This window comes from Felis catus, chromosome B2 (genome assembly GCF_018350175.1).
Source record: "Felis catus isolate Fca126 chromosome B2, F.catus_Fca126_mat1.0, whole genome shotgun sequence".
Taxonomy (NCBI): domain Eukaryota; kingdom Metazoa; phylum Chordata; class Mammalia; order Carnivora; family Felidae; genus Felis; species Felis catus.
In genome coordinates, this window is record NC_058372.1 from 14,801,060 (window position 1) to 14,824,055 (window position 22,996).

Here is a 22,996-nt window from a genome sequence, read left to right on the forward strand (position 1 = left end):
TACAAACCTCACTTACAAATTAGATGGTGACTTTTTAGCTAATTAATCCCTTTAAATTGATCATTCTCATGATAAGTCATTTTCCTTTGAAGCAAATATTCTGCCCCTGACCTTTTATACAGTGAGAGATGAAATTATCGAATGGTAGTTTTGAGCAGATGCATTTCAAGACATTAAGTCTGATGTGTGTGTGTGTGTGTGTGTGTGTGTGTGTGTCTTTCCCACTCATTTTCTCAGTATATTTCCTTTAGTCTGTTGGTTCTCAAACCCATCTGGATGGCAGAATGCCAGGAGTGAAGGACCCTAAAAGCTGGACCAATAAAATCAGACTCCCTGGGGTGGCACTTGGGCATCAGCATTTTTCTAGCCTCTGTTCCGGGGGCGTTGCAACTGTAAGCAGAATTAAGAACTGATGTAGTTGGCCAGCTTGTTTAAAATTATAGGGAATCGGGGCGCCTGGGTGGCGCAGTTGGTTAAGCGTCCGACTTCAGCCAGGTCATGATCTCGCGGTCCGTGAGTTCGAGCCCCGCGTCAGGCTCTGGGCTGTATGGCTCGGAGCCTGGAGCCTGTTTCCGATTCTGTGGCTCCCTCTCTCTCTGCCCCTCCCCCGTTCATGCTCTGTCTCTCTCTGTCCCAAAAATAAATAAACGTTGGAAAAAAAAATAAATAAATAAATAAAATAAAATAAAATTATAGGGAAAGAGGCACCTGGGTGCCTCAATCAGTTAAGTGTCTGACTTCTACTCAGGTCATGATCTCACGGTTCGTAGGTTCGAATCCCACATCAGGCTCTGGGCTGACAGCTTGGAGTCTGGAGCCTGCTTCGGATTCTGTATCTCCCCCTCTCTCTGCCTCTCCCTTGCTCATGCTCTGTCTCTGTCTCTCTCTCAGAAATAAACATCAAAAAAATTTTTACGTAAAAAAATAAAATTGCAGGGGAAGATAGAGGTGACAAAAAGTCCACTAAAAAGACGAACTTTCCATTTTGTTGTAACCCCCACAAACTCAGGGGCTTCAGACAATGGTAATCGATCTGGCAAATTCCAGCCTGTAGGGGTTTGCAGATTTCAGTCCTTTAAAGAGGACTCCGCAGGAAACAGTGCCAAGAAAGCCACTCCCATGAGCTAGAAGCAGCCTTCCTGGTTTTAAAATGCCAATGTTCTAAAAGCAGCACCACCTCAGAAAATCCCCACTTGCCACTGACAGGGTCACCAGCTCCCCTGTGGCCTCCGGGAGGGCCCCGGGGCCGCGGGCCAGGGCTGGGCTTCCCCGTCAGGCCCAGCACCTCCCACAGCTGGACTCAGGCCAGGCTCTCTGAAGGGCCACTGGGGAAAGGCACTGGTAGGAATGGTCAGAGCACCTGGGAGTCCTGGGGACACACAGTGAGCGACAAGTCTCTTGTCTACACACACCCCTCAGAATGAAAAGCACTGTGCCACCTTCCCTTTTCTCACAGTCACAGGTTGGAACCTCAGAGAGGTCTACTCCTGTGGCTTCTCCTGCTTTTAAGGCCTGGACTCCTTTCTTCAAAAGGAAGCTTCCAGGGCACCTGGGTGGCTCAGTGGGTTGAGCTTTCTCTCTCTCTCTCTCTCAAAAAAAGAAAGGAAGCTTCCACACAAGCCCTCGTAAAGTTAAGTGGCTTGTTGACTTATGCCTTTCTTGCCTGGCCCCCCAGGGTTTGTGAAAAGACCAATTTGCAGAGCCTTGAGCCTATGCAAACTTGTTTTCTTCAGGGAAGAAAGGGACGGTCTCAGGGCCTAAGAAAGTCCCAGGGTGAGTCACCATTCTGAATTCCTGAGTGATGCGGTGAGGACCAGAAAGCAGGGTTCTGGTCCCTCTAGAACCCCACTAGAACTGACTAGAACCTACTAGAACCCGCATCAGGACTCTGGTAGTCTGCTGCAGGCTGCGTCCCCTCGAGGAAATCACTCCAGCAAATTTTATGTTACTATGCAAAGCCAGTGGTCAGTGGGACCCGGGACCGAGCCAGGAGGGCTCCCACAGGGTTGCTCACTTGGGTTCCTTGCTTCTCGAGGCTTCTGGGGACACAGAGACTCCCCGTGATGCTGGAACCTTGGATTCAGGCTGTTGCCCCTTCAGGGCCTTCAGACCTGGCAATCTCCCCAGGAAATAAAAGCAGAGTCCTTAGTTGTTCTTCCTTGGCCTCTCATCTGCAAAATCGTTGTTTGTGGGGTTGGTAGGCTAGAGGCCACAGAATCCTATTGAAATGCCTCCCTTTTACCAAGGAGAGGGTTACCCCTCATGCACACGACATACCACTGAATACCCAGATGACCCACGTGAGCCCATCCCAAGTCCTCCGGGTAAAGGAGGCCTCAAGTCCGGTCTCCGGGCCGCCCTCGGGAGCAAGGAAGATCTGTTTTGCCCCAGTGCCACAGCAGGTACCTCAAGGGCAGGGACGGAGTCCTCCTTACCTTTCCATCCCTACAGACAAGGGGGCACAGGAACAGACAAAGCGTTTTTGGTGTCAAATGAGTGAATGAGAACAGTTGCTCACACCTATATGGCATCGATCCCATGCCAGGCTCTACTCCGAGCATATTTTAATCCTCTTACTAACATATGACATAAATATGCTTGTCATCCTTCCTTGACAAATGAGGAAACGGAGGCTCAGCGGGGCTTAGGTCACTTGGCCCAAGGCCATCCGTTTGGCAACTGAGAGAGAGAAAGAGAGAGCCAAGATTCAAGAGTCAAATTCAGTCTGCACCTTCTGCGGCTGGACATTAACGGGCATCATCAGGTCCCTGCCTAGTGAGGCTAGAGAGAGAAGGAGCAAAAACATAGGTCCCTTCTAACGTGGGCTGGACAGACTTATTCCTTTGGCGGGGTCAGGGTTAGGAAATGCATTTCAAAAGACACCATTCTTGGGGCGCCTGGGTGGCGCAGTCGGTTAAGCGTCCGACTTCAGCCAGGTCACGATCTTGAGGTCCGTGAGTTCGAGCCTCGCGTCGGGCTCTGGGCTGACGGCTCAGAGCCTGGAGCCTGCTTCTGATTCTGTGTCTCCCTCTCTCTCTGCCCCTCCCCCGTTCATGCTCTGTCTCTCTCTGTCCCAAAAAAAAAATTTTTTTTCAAAAGACACCATTCTTTTTTTTTTTTTTTAAATATAATTCACACACCATAAAATCCACCCTTTGAAAGTATACAGTTCAGGCGTTTTTAGTGTATTCACAGAGCTGTGCAATAGTCACCACCTTCTGTGTCCAGGACACTTATCACCCCAAAGAGACACCTGCGCCCAGGAGCAGTCCCGCCCCGTGCCCCCTCGTCACAACCCCGAAATCGGCCTGCTTTCTGTGTGTCCGGGCCTGGCCCAGCCTGGAAATGTCACCCAAACGGAATCACACGACAGGAGTCACAGGCAGTGACTTAATATCTTAAGTCTTTCCAGGGGCACCTGAGTGGCTCAGTCGGTTGAGCATCTGACGCTTGATTTCGGCTCAGGTCATGATCCCAGGGTCATGGGACTAAGCCCCATGCTGGCTCAGCATGGAGCCTGCCTAAGATTCTCTTTCTTTCCCTCCCTCTGCCTCACCGTTCCCCCCTAAAAAAAATACATAATAACTAAATAAAATAAAAAAGAAGTCCTTCCAATGTAGTGGGAAAAGATGAAGTACCCACTAGAAAAAATGGGGAGGTAGGGGCAGATAATTCCCCAAAAGAGAAAACACAAATAAGAAACAGATATTTGAGAAAATGTCCAATCTCATCCGGACGCAGATGTAAATTAAAAAAAGAGCTATTTCATACCCTCTGAAATAGCAAAGAATTATTGTTTTGGTTTTGTGTTTCTTTTGTCTTTTTCTTTCTTTCTTTCTTTCTTTCTTTCTTTCTTTCTTTCTTTCTTTGTTAGAACATTGTGCTGGTGAATTTGTGACCAAGTTAGAACATCTTTCATTGCTGGCGACATCATCAAATTGTACAACTCTTTCGCAAAGCAAAATGGTAATACACGTTGATTTTAGGCGAAATATTCAAATTCCATGATCTGGTTGTGCAATTCTTAAGGATTTATCCCAAAACTTCATCCTTAATTCAAATGAAGAAATAAAACCCTACGAAGGAAACATTTCAAAATAACACAAAAAAAAAAATGGAAAAGAGATACATATGCAAATAATAGCATGATTAAAAAATAATGGTATACTGGGGCGCCTGGGTGGCTCGGTCAGTTAAGCGTCCGACTTCGGCTCAGGTCACGATCTCGCAGTCCATGAGTTCGAGCCCTGCATCGGGCTCTGGGCTGACGGCTCAGAGCCTGGAGCCTGCTTCCGATTCTGTGTCTCCCTCTCTCTCTGCCCCTCCCCCGTTCATGCTCTGTCTCTCTCTGTCTCAAAAATAAAAATAAACATTAAAAAAAATTTTTTTTAAATGGTATAGTATGTCCATACACAACGAATGGAGACTTACAAAGACAGCAGGCCATCATGAGACAATGCACATAATGTAATGCTGAAACAATATGAATTACATAATAAGAGGTGCTATGTTTAGATGAGCATAAAAATACCTGTGTCCACACACAAAAAGGGTATTTGTCAAAATTAAATGTTGAAATTATAAAAAGTTTTATAGCCTCGGATCTACTCTTCATGTACTCGGTTCAAACTGCTTTTGTGTCCACCATCTAAAAATAAAGGCACTTAGGGGCACCTGGGTGGCTCAGTCGATGAACCTCCGGCTTCGGCTCAGGTCGTGATCTCACGGCTCATGAGTTCGAGCCCCGCGTCGGTCTCTGTGCTGATGGCTCAGAGCCTGGAGCCTGCTTCGGATTCTGTGTCTCCCTCTCTCTCTTCCCCTACCCCTGCTCATGCTCTGTCTCCGTCTCTCTCTCTCTCTCAAAAATAAATAGACATTCAAAAAAAATTTTTTTTAAATAAAAATAAAGACGCTTAAAAAGCAAGGGGTCTGGGGGTCTTGGCATCAGGCAGTGCTCTTATTTCCCTCGGGGAATTTCAGAGTCTGTCTAGTGACAGGAGTCTAATGCTGGAAAGAGTTGAGCCCACGTCCAGGGTGTTCACTGCCCGTGGCCCATTTGTTCTTAAAACTCCTGTTGGCTTTTTTTGGTAACAAAGATGTAATTAGGGAGATGAGTGGGTGCGTCTGGGTCATAGTGAGAATTTCCCTTTTCATAAAGAATCATCAGGATGACTGTTTTTACTAAATTCCAAATGAATTCCATAAGCCACCCCTCCCTTCCTTCTTCCTTCCACCATCTGCTTGCTCCGTGTTCTGCCTGGTCCTTCCCACCCCACGGCCACCAGGCTTGGCTTTGGAGTGTTGACCAGGGGGAACCCAGCTTTCTGAGTTGGCCTGCAACCAACCCCCCCCCGGCGGAGTCCTCCCCCGACCTGTTGCAGAAAAGCCACAGTGTGGACATCTGAGCACAGAGCCCTCAAATCTGCACGGACTGGAGGCCTTACATGAGCCTACACTCCTCTGTGTTGAACAAGTACCAATAATGCCATTCACTGGGAGGAAGAAGAAGCAACATGGAGTATTTTTCTTTATGATTAGAAAGTGCAACTAAACCATCTCCCTGGGTGTTGTGATTACACGATAGACACAAAAGGAATGGCTTTCAGATATTGACTTCAGAACTGACCAATAGTTTTCCCTGAGGGGGAGAAAGGATCTTTTGGTCCATCTTTAATTCTTTTAGATATTGACTAAAATTTGCCTCTAGCTTCCTAAGATATTTCTATTGAGATCTGACAACCTTCTGACTGACTCCACCTCTCCCTCCTTTTTCATTTTAATTTTTACTTTACTTACAAAAGGGTTCTTTGGGACTTAACCACTAGAAACACAAGCCATTTCCCCCAAGGAACACCAATCGGTGGATACCCTAATATTTCCAGGAAGGAAATGAAAGAAAGAAGAACTCCCTACCAGGGTCAGCGATGCGGAGCCAGAAGGTCAACTCGACCTGTTAATATTCTCTTTCCCCAGGTCACCCAAGACCAGACAGTGAGAAAAGATCCCTGGACTTAGGTCAGACTCTACAACAGCCCCAGGTCCTCCATTTCAGAAGAATAATGGGGCCGGGGAAAGATGAATATTCAGGGCAGCAGTGTCTCGTGGTGGCTCAGGCATTCTCCCTGTCTACACCATCACAATTGCCCAACCAGGCACGCTTGTAAAGGGCTATTTAATGCAGTGAGTTACAGGGTGTTCCTCAACCCCTCACAATCCAGCGAATACGAGCCCGTGAATTTGCTGAGATACGCGAAGGTAGATGCGTAGAAACTGAGGTCCGTGGATGACATTGAAGGGCCTTTGACCACGGATGGGGGAAAAAATGCATAGTTATCTTTACTAAGTGCCTGTGACTCCGTCACCAATGGAGAGCACCGACATGTTCCTACCACATGACAAAGTAGCGATTATGTTCATTACCTCTTGACGAGTGTGGTGGTGATTAGGACAGCCACTGGAGCTGGCTGTGTAATGCCTCGATAAAGAAGCACACTGTTATGGACAGTTTCTGTCCCTCCCCCATTTCTATGTTGAAGCTCTAACCCCTAACGTGATGGTATTAGAAGGTGGGGCCTTGGGGACGGAGTTAGGTTTAGGTGAGGTCCTAAGGTTGGAGCTCCACGATAAGACCAGTGCGTATAAGAAGAGGAAGAGACAGGGCGCCATGGGTGGTTCATTTGGTTAAACATCTGACTCTTGATTTCAGCTCAGGTCATGATCTCACGGTTGGTGGGATCGAGTCTCACCCTGGGCTCTGTGCTGACAGGGCGGAGCCTGCTTGGGATTCTCTCTCTCTCTCTCTCTGCCCCTCTCCCCCACTCATTCTCTCTCTCTTTCTCAAAATAGATAAATAAACATCTTAAAAAAAGAAAAAGAGAAGAGGAAGAGACACCCAAGCTCTCTCTCCACCATGCGAGGATATAGCAAAGGCAGCCATCTGCAGCCTGGAGGCAGGCCCTGGCCAAGAACGGAATCTTCTGTCGCCTTGCTCCTGGACTTCGAGCCTCCAGACTTTGAGAAGTAAATGTCTGTTTGTTAAGTCAGCCTGTGGTCTTTTGTCCTGGAGGCCCTAGCAGACCAGGACGCACATACAATAGGCTCTCCCACACGTTGAAAGAATTTAATAACTTATTTCCTCATAATTGGTTTCCTTTATAAGCCGGTGGATTTCTTTTTTATGTAGTTGAAAGTGTTATTCTAAGAATGGGTCCACATGCATCACCAGAGGGGCCCATGGCACAAGACACATCACAGACCCCCTGCCCGAGGAGACTCCACCCCCCCTTTCTGTCGGCCCTGCTCCAACTGGGTCGCATTTCTGCTTCTGAAGGACAGGTCCCTCCTGCCCGCCAGTTTGAGAAGTGATACGTGAGAACATGGTGTTAGTGGGGCCTCTTTTGTGGTCATACGTTTATTTTTGGGAGACAGAGAGACACAGAGCCCGAGCGGGAGAAGGGCAGGAAGAGAGGGAGACACGGAATCCGAAAGAGGCTCCAGGCTCCGAGCGGTCAGCACAGAGAGCCCGACACGGGGCTCGAACGCATGAACCACGTGATCATGACCTGAGCCGAAGTCAGATGCTTGACTGACTGAGCCACCCAGGTCCCCCACACCGGTGGTCTTTGAGCAGAACAACACATTGGCATCTCCCTCCTGGGACTGTGGGGGTCGTGGGGGAGGGGGTAGCCGTTGAAAGGCCACCCACCCTTTACTGAGAAGAAATCTTAAGTTTTGCGTTGATTTGATGTGACTAGTTCATCTTGGAACCAAAAAACCCAGACAAACCCTGCATTCCAATCCTGCCAGCATCGCTGACTAGCTCTGGAACCATGAGAAACCCACTACCTCTCGGAGCTTCAATTTCCTGTCTGTCCGACGATGATGATGGATACAAACATAGAGGCTTAGTTTTCGAAGCTTGTCATCTCCCTCTGTGGGTGTGTGTGTGTGTCTGTATCTCTCTCTGTCTCTGTCTCTCTCTGTCTCCCCTTCTTTCTTATTTTGAGAACTGCCAAACTTGAGTTTTTCCACTTTAATAATTTTATTGGACGATGGCGCATTCAGAAGTGTGGCATCTTGAGGAAGGGGATCTAATGTGAAAGCGCATTAAACTGTCGGAAAAAAAAAAAAAAACCCGTCAGATCAAATCATCTTGCTTTAGGACAGGGCTGGGGGTTACTTTTTGGCTTTCTTTGTTCTCGGTTTTGCCGCGTCCAGGGTCTGTTTCAGCCTATGAGCTGTAGGTGGCGGTCGCGTACCATGGAGACCCGGGGTTCGCTCGGCAACCGCCTGCCCGGTGTCTCCAGTCTTGAGTCTGAAGAAAGGGGAAGGGAAACTGAGAGGTGATAACTGGGTGCCAGAGCCGTCCTGTGCTTGCTCGTCTCTTCTGGCCGCCTGGGTGGGAGGAGGGAACCAAGGGAAACCACGGGCTCCTGAAGACATTGGAAGGGTCCAACACATACACACACATCAGACACACACACACACACACACACACACACAGAGCACACACACATTACCCACACGTGCACGTCACATGCACATCTGACACACAGAGAAACATGTAAGCCTAAAGAGAGTGTGCATTTGCGGGACACCTTCTTTTACTTCCTTGGATTTACTTACGAGAGTTTCTGTATCGGTGTCCTTCTATATAAAATGGGGCCAATAGTTCCAACTTGGTAGGGTTATGGTGGTGATTCAATGAGTTAAAATCCAGAAAGAGAATGAGTGGCCTGACGCACACTGAGCTCCATGTAAACATTACTACCACCTTTAGTATTAGCCGAGGGCTTTGCTTTTTATCCGTAGGAGTAGGGAGGAGATCTCAGCATGGCCGCCTAGGGGAGGAACGGGAAACGGATAACAGAGAAACACACACACATCACATTCAAAGGCACACATGTACACGTGCGCGCCCCTGTCCCGGACCGCGGGAGCATCATGAATGGAGATGGGCCGTGTGATCACAACAGATTTGCTCTCTGGGGGAGACTCATCCAGTGCTCACATATGGCTTCGAGGTCATGTTGATTTAGGTGTCTTACTTTGGGGCAAATAGATGGAAATCCAAACTTAAAAGTCAAAAGTTGGGGCGCCTGGGTGGCTCAGTCGGTTAAGCGTCTGACTTCAGCTCAGGTCATGATCTTGCGGTCCGGGAGTTCGAGCCCCGCGTCGGGCTCTGGGCTCATGGCTCAAAGCCTGGGGCCTGCTTCCAATTCTGTGTCTCCCTCTCTCTCTGCCCCTCTGCCGTTCATGCTCTGTCTCTCTCTGTCTCAAAAATAAATAAACGTTAAAAAAAAAAAAGTCAAAAGTGAGTGGGAGAGTCTTCAAAAAAAAAAAAGATTCTGCACTTCCCAAAATAATTCACCATGGGTCTGCTTTAAGTCACTGATAGGATTCGGATTCTATCTCCATACCACCTCTCAGAACTGTATTAGGGGGTCAGCAGATCTGAGGACCTCCTGCTTGAAAGCAGATTTATTATAAAGCAAAAGGGTTTATAAAAAGCATTAGTTTCCATTCAGATTAGTTGGTTGGCATAAGCCACACAGATATCGTCACGGAAGTGTTTGTGCAGCCGGTGAATTGTCAACAGGATGAGAAGGGTTGCTGGGTGTCCTTCAAGTCTCCCCTCCTTTGTCTTCCCTTCCTAATTATTGTTATTATTACTATTATTATTATTATTATCATTGATATTATCTTGCAAAAGCTTTTACCTCTGTGTAGAAGTAGAAGGCAGAATTTTAATGCCTCTAAAACCCTTTGCACTGCTGATGGGAAAGCAAACTGGTGCAGCCACTGGAAAACAGTATGGAAGTTCCTCAAAAACTCAAAATAGAACTACCCTACGACCCAGAAATTGCCCTACTAGGTATTTATCCAATGGATAGGAATGCTGATTCTAAGGGGCACATGCACCCAATGTTTATAGCAGCACTATCGACAACAGCCAAAGTATGGCAAGAGCCCAAATGTCCATCAACTGATGAATGGATAAAGATGTGATACACACACACACACACACACACACAATGGAATATTACTCAGCAACCAAAAAGAATGAAATCTAGGGATACCTGGGTGTCTCAGTTGGTTAAGCGTCCGGCTTCGGCTCAGGTCATGATCTCATGGTCCATGAGTTCGAGCTCCACATCGAGCTCTGTGCTGACAGCTCGGAGCCTGGAGCTTGCTTCAGATTCTGTATCTCCCTCTCTCTCTGCCTGTCCCCCACTCATGCTCTGTCTCTCTCTCTCTCTCACTCTCTCTCTCAAAAATAAACATTTTTAAAAAAGAGTGAAATCTTGCCATTTGCAATGGCGTGGGTGGAACTAGAGTGTATTATGCTAAGCGAAATAAATCCGTCAGAGAAAGACAAATATCATATGATTACACTCATATGTGGAATTCAAGAAACAAAACAGATGAACATAGGGGAAGGGAAGGAAAAATAAGCTAAAACAGAGGGGAAGGCAAACCATAAGAGACTCTTAAATACAAAGAACAAACTGAGGGTTGCTGGAGGGAGGGTGGGTGGGGGATGGGCGAGATGGGTGACGGGCGGCCACTTGTTGGGATGAGCACTGGGTGTCCCAAGTGCTCACTTGGGTGTAAGTGATGAATCACTAAATTCTACTCCTGAAATCACTATTACACTATATGTTAACTAGCTTGGATTTAATTTCTTTGAAAAAAATAATAAAAAACTAAAAATAAAACATTTTAACACCTCTATTCCAAGGCAATTGGAGAAGGTACAAGGGAAAAAATTGCATCTTTGGCAAACTAACAAAAAACAATAAAAGCTTTTATAATTCTAAATCTAACGTGTGTTTATTAGTTTTCCAAAAAATGTTGTGGAGATAGCCAACCTGCCTCTATAGGTTAACCAATTAGCCAGTGTGGAAAGCTGGGAATTTATCACGCTAAGATTCCTATGTCGTCTGTTAGCTGAGATATAGATTTATTTTTTGCTTTCTGGGTGATGTGGAGACAAACCTCCTACTTATTTTGTATTCCTCACGGGTTCTAGCTGTGGGCTGGTCAGAATGTCATTAAACGCTTGTTGATCTGATTTGCAGGAAGTCCGCGAGTCTTTGGTGATATTAGAAAGAGTGCTGGACAGAGCCTTTGAAGATTCAAGCCTAATCCAGGTTCTGTGACCTGATGACATTATTGTATAAATCACTTTATCTCTCCAGACTTCAAATATCCCAAATGAAAATAATAATAATAATAATAATAATAACAGTGCTGACATTTTCCTCCCCCTCTACCTTGTGAGGAAGCTATAAAAATACATAAGGCAATAATAATAATAATAATAAAATCATAGCATCCGGTCTTTGTATAATAGTTTACAATTTATAATGTACTTACTACATTCGTCCCCATAGCCAACCTATAGGGTAGAAGGCAATGCATGAGAACCTTCCAAATCTTCAAGTCCCGGTTCCTCTTTGCTATATAATTCCTTTTTAAATTTCCCTCTCTTGGGGCACCTGCGTGGCTTAGTCGGTTAAGCGTCTGACTTTGGCTCAGGTCATGATCTCACGGTTAGTGGGTTTGAGCCCTGCGTCGGGCTCTGTGCAGACAACTCAGAGCCTGGGACCTGCTTTGGATTCTGTGTCTTCCTCTCTCTCTACCCCACCCCCACCCCCACCTGTGCTCTGTCTCTGTCTCTCAAAAATAAACATTACACGGGGCGCCTGGGTGGCGCAGTCGGTTAGGCGTCCGACTTCAGCCAGGTCACGATCTCGCGCTCCGTGAGTTCGAGCCCCGCGTCAGGCTCTGGGCTGATGGCTCGGAGCCTGGAGCCTGTTTCCGATTCTGTGTCTCCCTCTCTCTCTGCCCCTCCCCCGTTCATGCTCTGTCTCTCTCTGTCCCAAAAATAAATAAACATTGAAAAAAAAAATTTAAAAAGTAACATTAAATAAATAAATAAATAAATAAACATTACAAAAAAAATTTTTTTAATTTCCCTCTCTTCTCACATTTTACTATAAGCAGTCAAGAGAACTGAGGCCCCACCCTCCACACCCTGTTTAGAAATCTCCCCAGCCAGGGGGCATCGGTGTGGCTTAGTCAGTAACGCCCCTGACTCTTGGTTTTGGCTCAAGTCATGGTCTCAAAGGTGTGAGTTCCAGCCCCGTGTCAGCTGATGGTGCGAAACCTGCTTGGGATTCTTTCTCCCTCTCTTTCCATGCCTCCCAAAATAAATAAATAAACATAAAAAAGAAAGGAAGAAAGAAAGAAAGAGATCTCCTCATCTTAAATATACAAATGTATTATACACAATTGCTACCTTCCCCCAAACCCCAGAACCCAAGTGAGCCAAGTTCATTTTATGGCAAAGATGGCCTTCCCAGTGTCCAATAACATATTCCTCATTTCCATCTGAGCCCTCAACAGAATCACCTTGAACATCCGTATTTCTACCAACAGTCTCTTCGAGGCAATCTAGGTTTTTCTAGCATGTGCTTCAAAACTCTCCCAAGCCTCTACTCATTAGCCAGTTCCAAAGCCACTTCCACATTCTGGGGGGCATTTTTCATAGAGGTACCCAGCCCCCAATACCAAAATCCATATTAAATCACCAGGGCTGCCGTAACAGAATACCACAGACTTCGTGGCTCAAATAATGGAAATATATTTCCGCCCAGCTCTGGAGGCTCGAGGTCCAAGGTCAAGGCGCCAGCAGGAGTGGTTTTCTCTGAGGCCTCTCTCTCCTTGGCGTATAGATGGTCTTCTTCTCCCGGGGTCCTCACACGGTCTTGCCTCCCTGCGTATCTGTAACCACGTTGCCTCTTCTTAGAAGGATTCCAGGTACGTTGGATTAGAGCCCCTCTTAAAAACTTCCTTTTAACTTCATTACCCCTTTAAAGACCTTGCCTCCGCACACACTTGCTTCCTGAGACACCGCGAGGTTAGAACTTCAATACAGGTATTTGCGGGAAAGACGCAATCCAGCCCGTAATAGGCAGTAGTCCCGCGAACGAGAATTAAACCCACGGATGAGACTATCAACGTGCAGAGAAGCTTAGAGTCACGTGGCTCGTACGCTCAAGACCCAGATATTCTGAGTTTCCTTTTCCAGTCTGTTAAGGGGGGGGGGGGGGGGGGGGGGGGGGGGGGGGGGGGGGGGGGGGGGGGGGGGGGGGGGGGGGGGACAGGTACCGGAAGTGGGCCCAAGCGAGTGGCCCTGTGAATGATTGTCAGGAAATAAGACCGGAAGTTGGGTTGTGGTCAGGGAAAATGCCAATGGTTTTGAAAGGGCTACTACAAATCTGAGGGACGGAGGCCTCGGAGCACGCCTAACGTCTTCTGCAAATTGTTTGAAAGGTTAAAATCGTGGCAATGCTTTCATTCGAAGGCTGAGCTGGTTTGGTCACGTTCTGGGAATCAGAGGCTTGATCTGCCCGCAGAATGATGATCCTGAAAGGCATGGAGGGAGGAGACCGTATTTTCGTCTCTCCCCGTGGAATGTTATAAATCTCCTCAAACACAATTTGAAACTAACCGTACTCAGCGACTAGAACAGGCGCCGTTGGCCAAGGGAAAGTCAGTTCAGTCATTACCAAGCCAACAAAATCCGTGGCTAGGGCTCTGTTTGGCAGAACGTCATCCTGAGCCCTGACCTAGAAATCACTCGACTCGAACTGGTTGCCTCATTGCCAAGGTCACCGGCTTTTTCTCCATCCTGGAACAGATCACCCACTAATCATGCAGCTCGCTGCTTTGTAAACTGGGGATTAACTCTCTGAGGCTTAGCATCACATATGACATGCGCTTTAAAATAGATATCATGCGTTTATCAAAGATAGGCGAGAAATATTTTTAAATGTTGCTCTTCAAGTGTGCGCCTGTTCTTGGATTTGAAAATGGGTGCTTTAAATCTAACACAATAGGGGAGCCTGGGTGGCTCAGGCGGTTAGGCGGCTGCCTTCGGCTCAGGTTATGATCTCACGGTTCGGGGGTTCGAGCCCCACATCAGGCCGTCTGCACGGAACCCACTTTGGGTCCTCTGTCCCCCTTTCTCTCCGCCCCTCCCCCACTGGTTCTCTCCCCCTCTCTCTCTCTCTCTCAAAAATAAGTAAATGAATAAAATTTATAAATCTAACACTATAAAGTGTATAATTACATTTGGAAAGACTCACTTGGCAGATTAAAATGTCATTGTACAAACACAAAAGAGACATCGAATTGTCTTCTAGATATGTCTTCGAGACCACTGGGGGTTCCAAGGAGGAGAAAAAAGACCCGGACGTACTCAAGGAGTTGTGTTCATCGCGATGAACGTGTGATGTCAAATCACAATGAACATAGTTCCTGGGACCCAAATCCAGGTTTCTTTCACTGGGACTTTAACTTTTGAGGACAAGTTTGGGGCAAAACAAAACTAATCAAACTATGACTTATCACTCATCTGGTGGGTCCAGAAAAGAGGGCACCGGAATCATTCCTTTCCAAGGTCCTTTATGGGTTCAAAATCAGGAGTCAATGCACAGATTTCTTCATTGTTGGAACCAAATAAAACCTCAAGACCCATTCATCAGAGGGCCCGCTACACAAGACAATAGTGCCTTTGGTTGTCATGCAGTCCCAGAGAGGGAGACAAGATCTAACAGTTACAATATTTCTCCCAGAGCTTGTCTTTGGTTCTATGATAATTAATATAAAAGGACACTTTAGCACTTGTGCCAAATAATAGAAAAATTAGATTAAAAATGCAACCAGCTGGCTTCTCAACTTTCCTGGCAAGTCATGATCAGAGCTGCCCTTTGGCGAGAAGCTTCTGTGCTGGACCCTCTTGGCAGGCCTCCAAGGGAAGGCGAGCATGAGAGAAGATGTCTGCTGCTGGGGCTGAATGATCCCAGTGCTCTGTGCTTGTGGCCCAGTTGGTGGCTCTTTGAAGCCTTTCTGGAGGTTCCTGCAGCCCATCTATCCATCCAAAAGGGACTTATTCCCAGAGTGTCCCATTTAGTCTCCTTGCTTCCAATCTTGCTTCTCTCTACACAGCAGCCAGAGTGATCCCTTTCAACATAAGTGGGTTTATGTACCCCCCCCCCCCGCCCAGTGTGTCCCAGCACAGAAAACAAAACCCAAAGTCCTTACCAGGACTTTGATTTGGTTCTTATTACCTCCCTGGTCTCATCACCTGACACTTTGTCACACTGTCACTCTCCAACTTCGCTGGCTCCTAGCTATTTCTGAAACACTCCAGGCATACGGCTCCTCAAAGCCTTTGCACATTCTGTTCCTTCTGCCAGGAATGCTCTTTCTCCAGATCCCCGAGTGGCTCGGTCCCCCATTTCTTTCTGGTCTCTGGTCAAATGTCAACTTATTCGAGAGGACCTTCCCCTCCCCCCTGCCCACTCTACCCTGCCATCCCTCTTCCTTATTTGGAACAATCTCAACCATAATGGCAAGTTGCAGAAAGAATACAAAGAACTTCTCCTGAACTATTTAAGGGTAAGTCGCCAACGAGATGCCCTATCACCCCTTAATAGGTACGTTTGGAAGTTCAACCACAAGAACATTCTTGTAATACAGCCATCAGGATGGGCAAAATAACAACAATACATCGCTGCTATTTAACCTCAGACCCCAATCAGGTTTCACCAATTATCCCAACCACACCCTTTACGGCCAAAGGACCCAGGACAGCATTCTGCTTTGCAGTTACTTCTTTAGTCTCCTTCCACATGTTCCCCAGTCTTTCAGTGATTGTCACGCCTCAACACTTCGGAGGAGTACAGGCAACTGATTTTGTAAGAATGCCCAATCAATTCGGTCTTGTCTGATGTTTCATCATGATCAAATTCAGGTTGACGTCTTGGGCAGGAATATCACAAAAGAGAGGCTGTGTTCGTGACCAGCTCCGTTAGTTGCAGGGCTCCGCGCGAAATGCAGTGAAAATGCAGACCCCCTGCTTAAAAATTTTAGGAAGTTCAAGATGGCGGCAGCAGAGCATGAAACCGTGCGCTGCACACACACATGGCCCTGGCCCCCTCGGCGTTCTCCACGTTGCATCTCATCTCGGTCAGACAGCCAATGGTCCAGCTTCGTCCATCACTGATGGCGTTAACATTAAGCACTCCGTTAGCATTTAGATATTCTCCTAAATGTTTTCATTCATGCAACATAACAGGTCAGCCAACCTTCTCCACCATAAAGTTCCCCTTCCGTCCTTGGTCAGGAGTACGTGTTGAAGGAAAGATACAGCTTCCTTGCGTCAATGTGAGCTCAGGGTTTTCGATTTTATTCAGTGGTTTATAACTCACTGCTATCAGTGTTAATTTTTTTTATCAACTAGTTAAATTATGATTTTAAAATTTACATACAGTCCACTCGGCTTTCTACGGAGTACAGTTCTAGGAGAGCTAACACATGTATAGACAGTTGCGCCCACCATCACAATCAGGGGACAGAGCACATTGGACACTTCAAAAAATTCCCACATGCTGTGCCTTTGTAGTCAAATCTCCCCCTCCTTCAAGCCCTCAGCAATCACTGAACTTTGCTCTTAAGAGTTGTGTCTTCTCTTGAATGTTATACAAATGGAATCGTACTCTCTGTAACCTTCTAGACTTGAGTCTTTCACTCAGCTGAATGCCTTTGTGATTCCTTCATGTTGTTCCCTAAGTTAGTTTCCATTGTACGGATGCATACGATTTGTCCTTTCCCTCGGGTATTGTATTAAAATTTCAAATTAATTGAAATTATCCAAATTAATGGTGCTTTCGGTCCATAGGCTGGATCCTTGCTGATAGAGAACATGGACCCTGGGAGTCCGCATTTCTGACAAGCTTCCAGGTGATGCTGGGGTTGCTGGTCTAGGATCCCACTCGCAATACCAAGGCTGTAGCGAGATCACTGCGACCATGCTGGTTGGAAGGGGGAAGCCTGGGGGCCAAGACATTGACTGCAAAGTGGGGGAAGGGACGCAGGAGAGCAACAATGAGGGCTTGAATCAGGCCAGTGGCAGTGGGGGGCCACAAGAGAGGACTTGTAAGGATAATCAGGGGACAGCCCAACAGGCTTGAGGAGTAGGGACACTATTCCCAAGAACACAGGAAAAGGAGCAGAAATGGGAGTGGAGGGGTGTCACTTTTAGTTGCTCACATTTAGACACACCGAGTGTGAAGAGGGAAGGCGGGACATGGGTAGAACCGCCCAATAAAAAGCTGGCCATGGGGCGCCTGGGTGGCTCAGTCCGTTGAGCGTCTGACTTCGGCTCAGGTCATGATCTCACAGTGTGTGAGTTCGAGCCCCACATCGGGTTTTCTGCTGTCAGCCTGTCAGGTCCAAGCCCACTTCGGATCCTCTGTCCCCCTCTCTCTACCCTTCCTCCACTCATGCTCTCTCTCTCTCTCTCAAAAAAAAAAAATAATAATAATAATAATAATAAAATTAAATAAATAAATAAAAGTTGGCCATGAGAGTCTGGAACTCTGAAGAGAAAGGTCAGGGCTCAAGCCCCTGGGGGGTGTGGGGAGTGATCGCCCAGGGAATGTGAGAGGAGCAAAAGGGACAGAGGTAGGGGTGTAGACCCCCTCCGCATGATGGACCCCCCCGTCCATCCGGTCTCTCTGGCTACCCCCTTCCCCCCCACCTTAGGCTGCCACCCCCCTTTTATCATGTCTACCTGTGGTCGGGCTCAGAGCCAAAGCTTAACATCACGGGGGCTCGCTCAGTAACAAAAGATGAGTGTTGCTCTAAGCCTCCAACATCAGAGCGGAGAGTGGTTTGGGTGAAAGGGTCCGATCTTGGCTCTCCCTGTCAAGGTCCAGGCAAAATTCTGCTCCCTTTATTTTAGAGGCAAAGTGCATACAAAATCTCTTTTCTGCATTTCCTCTCAACACAGGTAACTTAAATTCACATTAAAAAAAAATTTTTTTTTGCCCCTAACTGAGTAAACTAAAGGAACTAGGTATAGGAATACGTATTTATTAACAGTCCAACTTCCAAAATTAAAGATTCTAATTTGAAGGACACCTCAAAAGAACAGTGACGAGATTCCAAGACCTCAGATTCCGTTATCCCAGCGAGAGCGTGTTCCAGACAGAAGGACGGGCACCAATCTTTTGTTTGCTGTAATTTTGGCCCTGAATTTCCACGGGGTGGAATTTCATTCCCCTCCACTTACAACGAGTCCCCTCCCAGGACCAGTGCAACAGCCGTATTCAAATGAAAAATATTTCCTCACTCTATAATTTTCAATGAAAAAGCCTTCTGGTAAGTATGATCCCAATTTTGCCACCGCAGGTTACACATGCAAGGAAAAATCTGGAAAATGGGGTGAATGAGGGGTGTTTGTCTTCTGTTGTCACTGACCTGCGTTTTGCTGTTGTCTTCTACAACGAATCCGCTCTGCTTCTGTAAGAACCCGTCAAGGAAGATTTTTTTAAATATTTGAAACATCACACTGCTCCAAATCCAGGCAGGCATTTGGTGCTCATTAATCAGACGTATGGGTGAGAATAAATGAAGGCGAACGAACGCCAAAAAAGCCGTCCCGTACAGCCTGTCCCTGGTCAGCTGATGGCCGGCTGGTTCCTGTGCTTCTAAAGCAGTGACTTCAATACGGCGCGAGGCTTGCCTTCTGTCCCTGCCTCTCTGAACAGATCACTCACAGAAGCACATCTCAGACAGAGCGGGCATGAGGGGCAAGATGTTTGGCTTTTGTGGATCAAAGCAAGAACCGGGAAGACCTCACCCCTCATTAGTTGCAGGGATACAGGTGCATGTCTCCTGGTAAGAGCAACCTTGTGGCAGCTGGTGAGACGAGGCCCCAAAGATGAGACCCCCTGAGACCCCTGCTAGCCAATTAGCGAGTGCTCATGTGAGAAAACATTCCATCTGGGGGCTTAAGGCACCTGCTGGGCTTTTTTTTTTATTTTAATGTTTATTTATTTTTGAGACAGAGGGAGACAGAGCATGAGCGGGGGAAGGTCAGAGAGAGAGAGAGGGAGACACAGAATCCGAAACAGGCTCCAGGCTCTGAGCTGTCGGCGCAGAGCCCGACGCGGGGCTCGAACCCACCGACTGCGAGATCATGACCCGAGCCGAAGTCGGACGCTCAACCGACTGAGCCACCCAGGCGCCCCAGGAACCTGCTGGGGTTTTTTTAAATTAGCTTTATTATGGGGTATTTTCCAGATTGAACAAAGCAGGATTCAATCGTGGGTGCCATCCAAGGAAGGGTAGAAGATGGCGCTGTCGCAGAGAAACAGGACTGATCGCAGTGTGGTATCTGCTACTTCAGGTATGGTCGTTCTACATTTGATTGTACGATCTTGTAGGAAAAAAAACAAGCATGCTTCAGTTATAGCAAAAAGATATTCTTCTAAATGTTTTTATTCATTCAACATAACATGTACGAAGCACCTGTTTGTATGTTCGTTCCCCTTTAGCAGCCAGATGTCACAGCGTTTATGAGAAGAAATGAATCTTGCCCACCTAAAGGAGTGTGACACGGGGCGGCGGTATGCTGGAGCTGGGTTACACCTGCTCTTAAGAACCAGTCGCTAACTGGGGCGCCTAGGTGGCTCAGTCGGTTAAGCATCTGACTTCAGCTCAAGCCCTGATCTCATAGTCCGTGAGTTCGAGCCCCCGCGTCAGGCTCTGTGCTGACAGCTCAGAACCTGGAACCTGCTTCGGATCCTGTGTCTCCCTCTCTCTCTGCCCCTCCCCCGTTCATGCTCTGTCTCTCTCTGTCCCAAAAATAAATAAAAATGTTAAAAAAATAAAAATAAACAAAAACATTAAAGAAAATTTTTAAAAAGAACCAACTGTTAACATCTGCAGGGTTTTTGCAAGCCAGTTGTCTAAGACAGCCATTATTAAAAAGTAAATTATACAGGGACACCTGGGTGGCTCGGTCGGTGGCATGATCCCAGGGCCGTGGGATCAAGCCCCATGTGGGGTTCAGCACTCAGTGTGGAGCCTGCTTAAGATTCTCTCTCTCGCTCTCTCTCTCCCCCCCCGCCCCATCCTGTGCTCTCTCTCTCTCAAATAAAAAAAAAAATTATAAATGTACACCTAAATTATATCAAAAATAAAGGTAATAAATACTCAAAATTATCATTCCTTATTATTTTACTACCTTTTACTATTATCTATGCTCTCGAGGTCATTTTCTACTCTGTGCCTGTATTGTGGACATACTACATAATGATACGTTACCGAACATCCCTGTGCAACATCATGTTCGTAGCATGAAATCAGCCGCAGTGGGAGTACAGTAAAACCTTGGCTTATGAGGAACTTGCTCTGTGAGTGTTCCGCAAGACAAGCAAACATTTCCAGGACATTTTAACTTGATAAAGGAGCCGTGTCTTGCAATGCGAGTAGTACATGACCTTGAATGGCACACGATCACAACTGAGCCAATGGTTCTTCTCTCTCACCGTGGGATTGTGGGTGATCATCTCCCATGCTCGGATGCTCAGTCTCAGGCCGCGGTGTTTGGCAGAAATCAGTGATTTTTCAGAAAGTTGGAGGGTGCCCACAGCTGGTACTCGTGTATTTTTTGTCAATTCAAAGCACCCCTGGACAGTCCTTTGCATTTCCCGACAAGAGGAAGCTTAGGAATGCTTTGCTTCATTCTAGGTCAGGCTGCCTGCTGATAGAGACACTTTCCTCTGCCGCCTTATTGCCAGTGACATTAAATACAGTAGATGACAAGAATTTATTAATACTGTGCTGTAGTCAACATCCGTGCGAGTGCATACCACGACCCCCATGCAGAACAATATTCCAGTATTCCATTGAGCCAATCGATGACAGTGATTCCATTAGTGATGGGGAAAGTTGTCCTACACAATAACCCTCCTCTCTCTTGTCTCCCTCACACCAGGCATGAAGGTTTCCAAAGATAAGTACAGGTTAATTTGGTTATTTTTCTTTATATTTTGTATTTTCTTTATTATTTTGTATTATATTACAGTATTGAAATCACGTTTTATGAATATTTTGGGGTTGTGGAACGAATCATCTGAGTTTCCCATTATTTCCTATGGGGAAATTTGCTTTGATATACACGTGCTTTGGATTATAAGCATGTTTCTGGAACGAATTATGCTTGCAAACCAAGGTTTTACAGTATTTACACCACAGAATTTGGCAAGCAGCACACATCAGGGCTTGAGTTATTTTTTTGTTGTCTGTCTAGACTTAAGAAGATGATGGAGTGGGGCGCCTGGGTGGTTCAGTTGGTTAAGCTTCCGACTTTGGCTCAGGTCATGATCTCACAGTTCATGAGTTCAAGCCCCGCGTGGGGCTCTGTGCTGACAGCTCAGAGTCTGGAGTCTGCTTAGGATTCTGTGTCTCCCTCTCTCTCTGCCCCTCCCCCACTCACACTCTATCTCTCTTCTCTCTTTCAAAAATAAGTAAACAGAGAAGGAAACACACTCATGGCTTGGTCGGTTAAGCGTCTGACTTCGGCTCAGGTCATGATCTCACGGTCCGTGAGTTCGAACCCCGCATCGGGCTCTGTGCTGACAGCTCGGAGCCTGGAGCCTGTTTCCGATTCTGTGTCTCCCTCTCTCTCTGCTCCTCCCCTGTTCATGCTCTGTCTCTCTCTGTCTCAAAAATAAATAACGTTAAAAAAAAATAAGTAAACATTTTTAAAAAATGATGGAGAAAATGTTAGTGATGTAGATTAAGAAAATTGTGTGTCCTATGAGTAGCTGCGACATTGGGAATAACACATAAAACTGAGGAAATAGTCTTCTAGTATTCAAAAACCATGATCTGATTCTGTGAAGAAGTCACATATTGATGAATGAATAAGTTTCCTATATATGTCTTCATTTTCCCCTTTTGTCTTATTTAAAATAAAAACATCCATCAACATTCATGTTTAAACTACGTTCATTTGTCAATGCTTGAATAGACTTCGCTGAACTAGATAGTAATCCAACATTTATTTGCAGGCTCATTTTCTCAAATCATGGTCTACTTGTAACCATAGGTTGACTTTCAACACAGGAGTCCGGCAGAAATCAACAAAGACATTCTGTATCAAGTAGCAATTGGCTATATGAAACTTACAATAAACAGCGCTGTGTATTTTATCAACAAGAGAAAGGATAAAGCCATATGATCATTTCAATAGATGCAGAAAAGCATTTGACAAAGTACCACATCCATTCATGATAAAAACCTTAACATAGTAGATTTAGAGGAGACATAACTCAATGTCAGAAACGCCTTATATGAAAAGCCCACAGCCAACATCATCCTCAATGATGAAAAACTGACAGCTTTCCCTCTTCAACCAGGAACCAGACAAGGATGTCCGCTCTCACTGGAAGTCCTAGCCACAGCAATCAGACAACAAAAAGAAATAAAAGGCACCCAAATCAGCAAGGAAGAAGTAAAACTTTTGCTATTTGTAGGTAACATGATACTATATACAGAAAACCTAAAAGGCTCCATCAAAAAAATGCTACAACTCATAAATGAATTCAGTGAAGTCACAGGATACAAAATCAATGCACAGAAATCTGTTGCATTTCTATACACTAATAATAAAGCAACAGAAAGTGAAATTAAGAAAACAACCCCGTTTACAATTGCACCAAAACCAATAAGATATCCAGGAATAAATTTAACCAATAAGGTGAAAGACCTGTTCTCTGAAAACTATAAAACACTGATGAAAACAAATGGAAGACGATGCAAACAAATAAAAAGACATTCCATGCTCATGGACTGGAAAAACAAATAATGTTAAAATATCCACACTACCCAAAGCAATGTACAGATTTAATGCAATCCCTGTCAAAACGCCAACAGCGTTTTTCAAAGAACTGGAACAAACAATCCTAAAATTTGTATGGAACCACAAAACGCCTCAAATAACCCAAAGAACAAAACTAGGGAGATATCCCAATCCTAGATTTCAAGATATACTACAAAGTTATAGTAATCAAAACAGTATGGTGTTGGGACAAAAACAGATACACAGATCAACGGAATAAAATAGCCC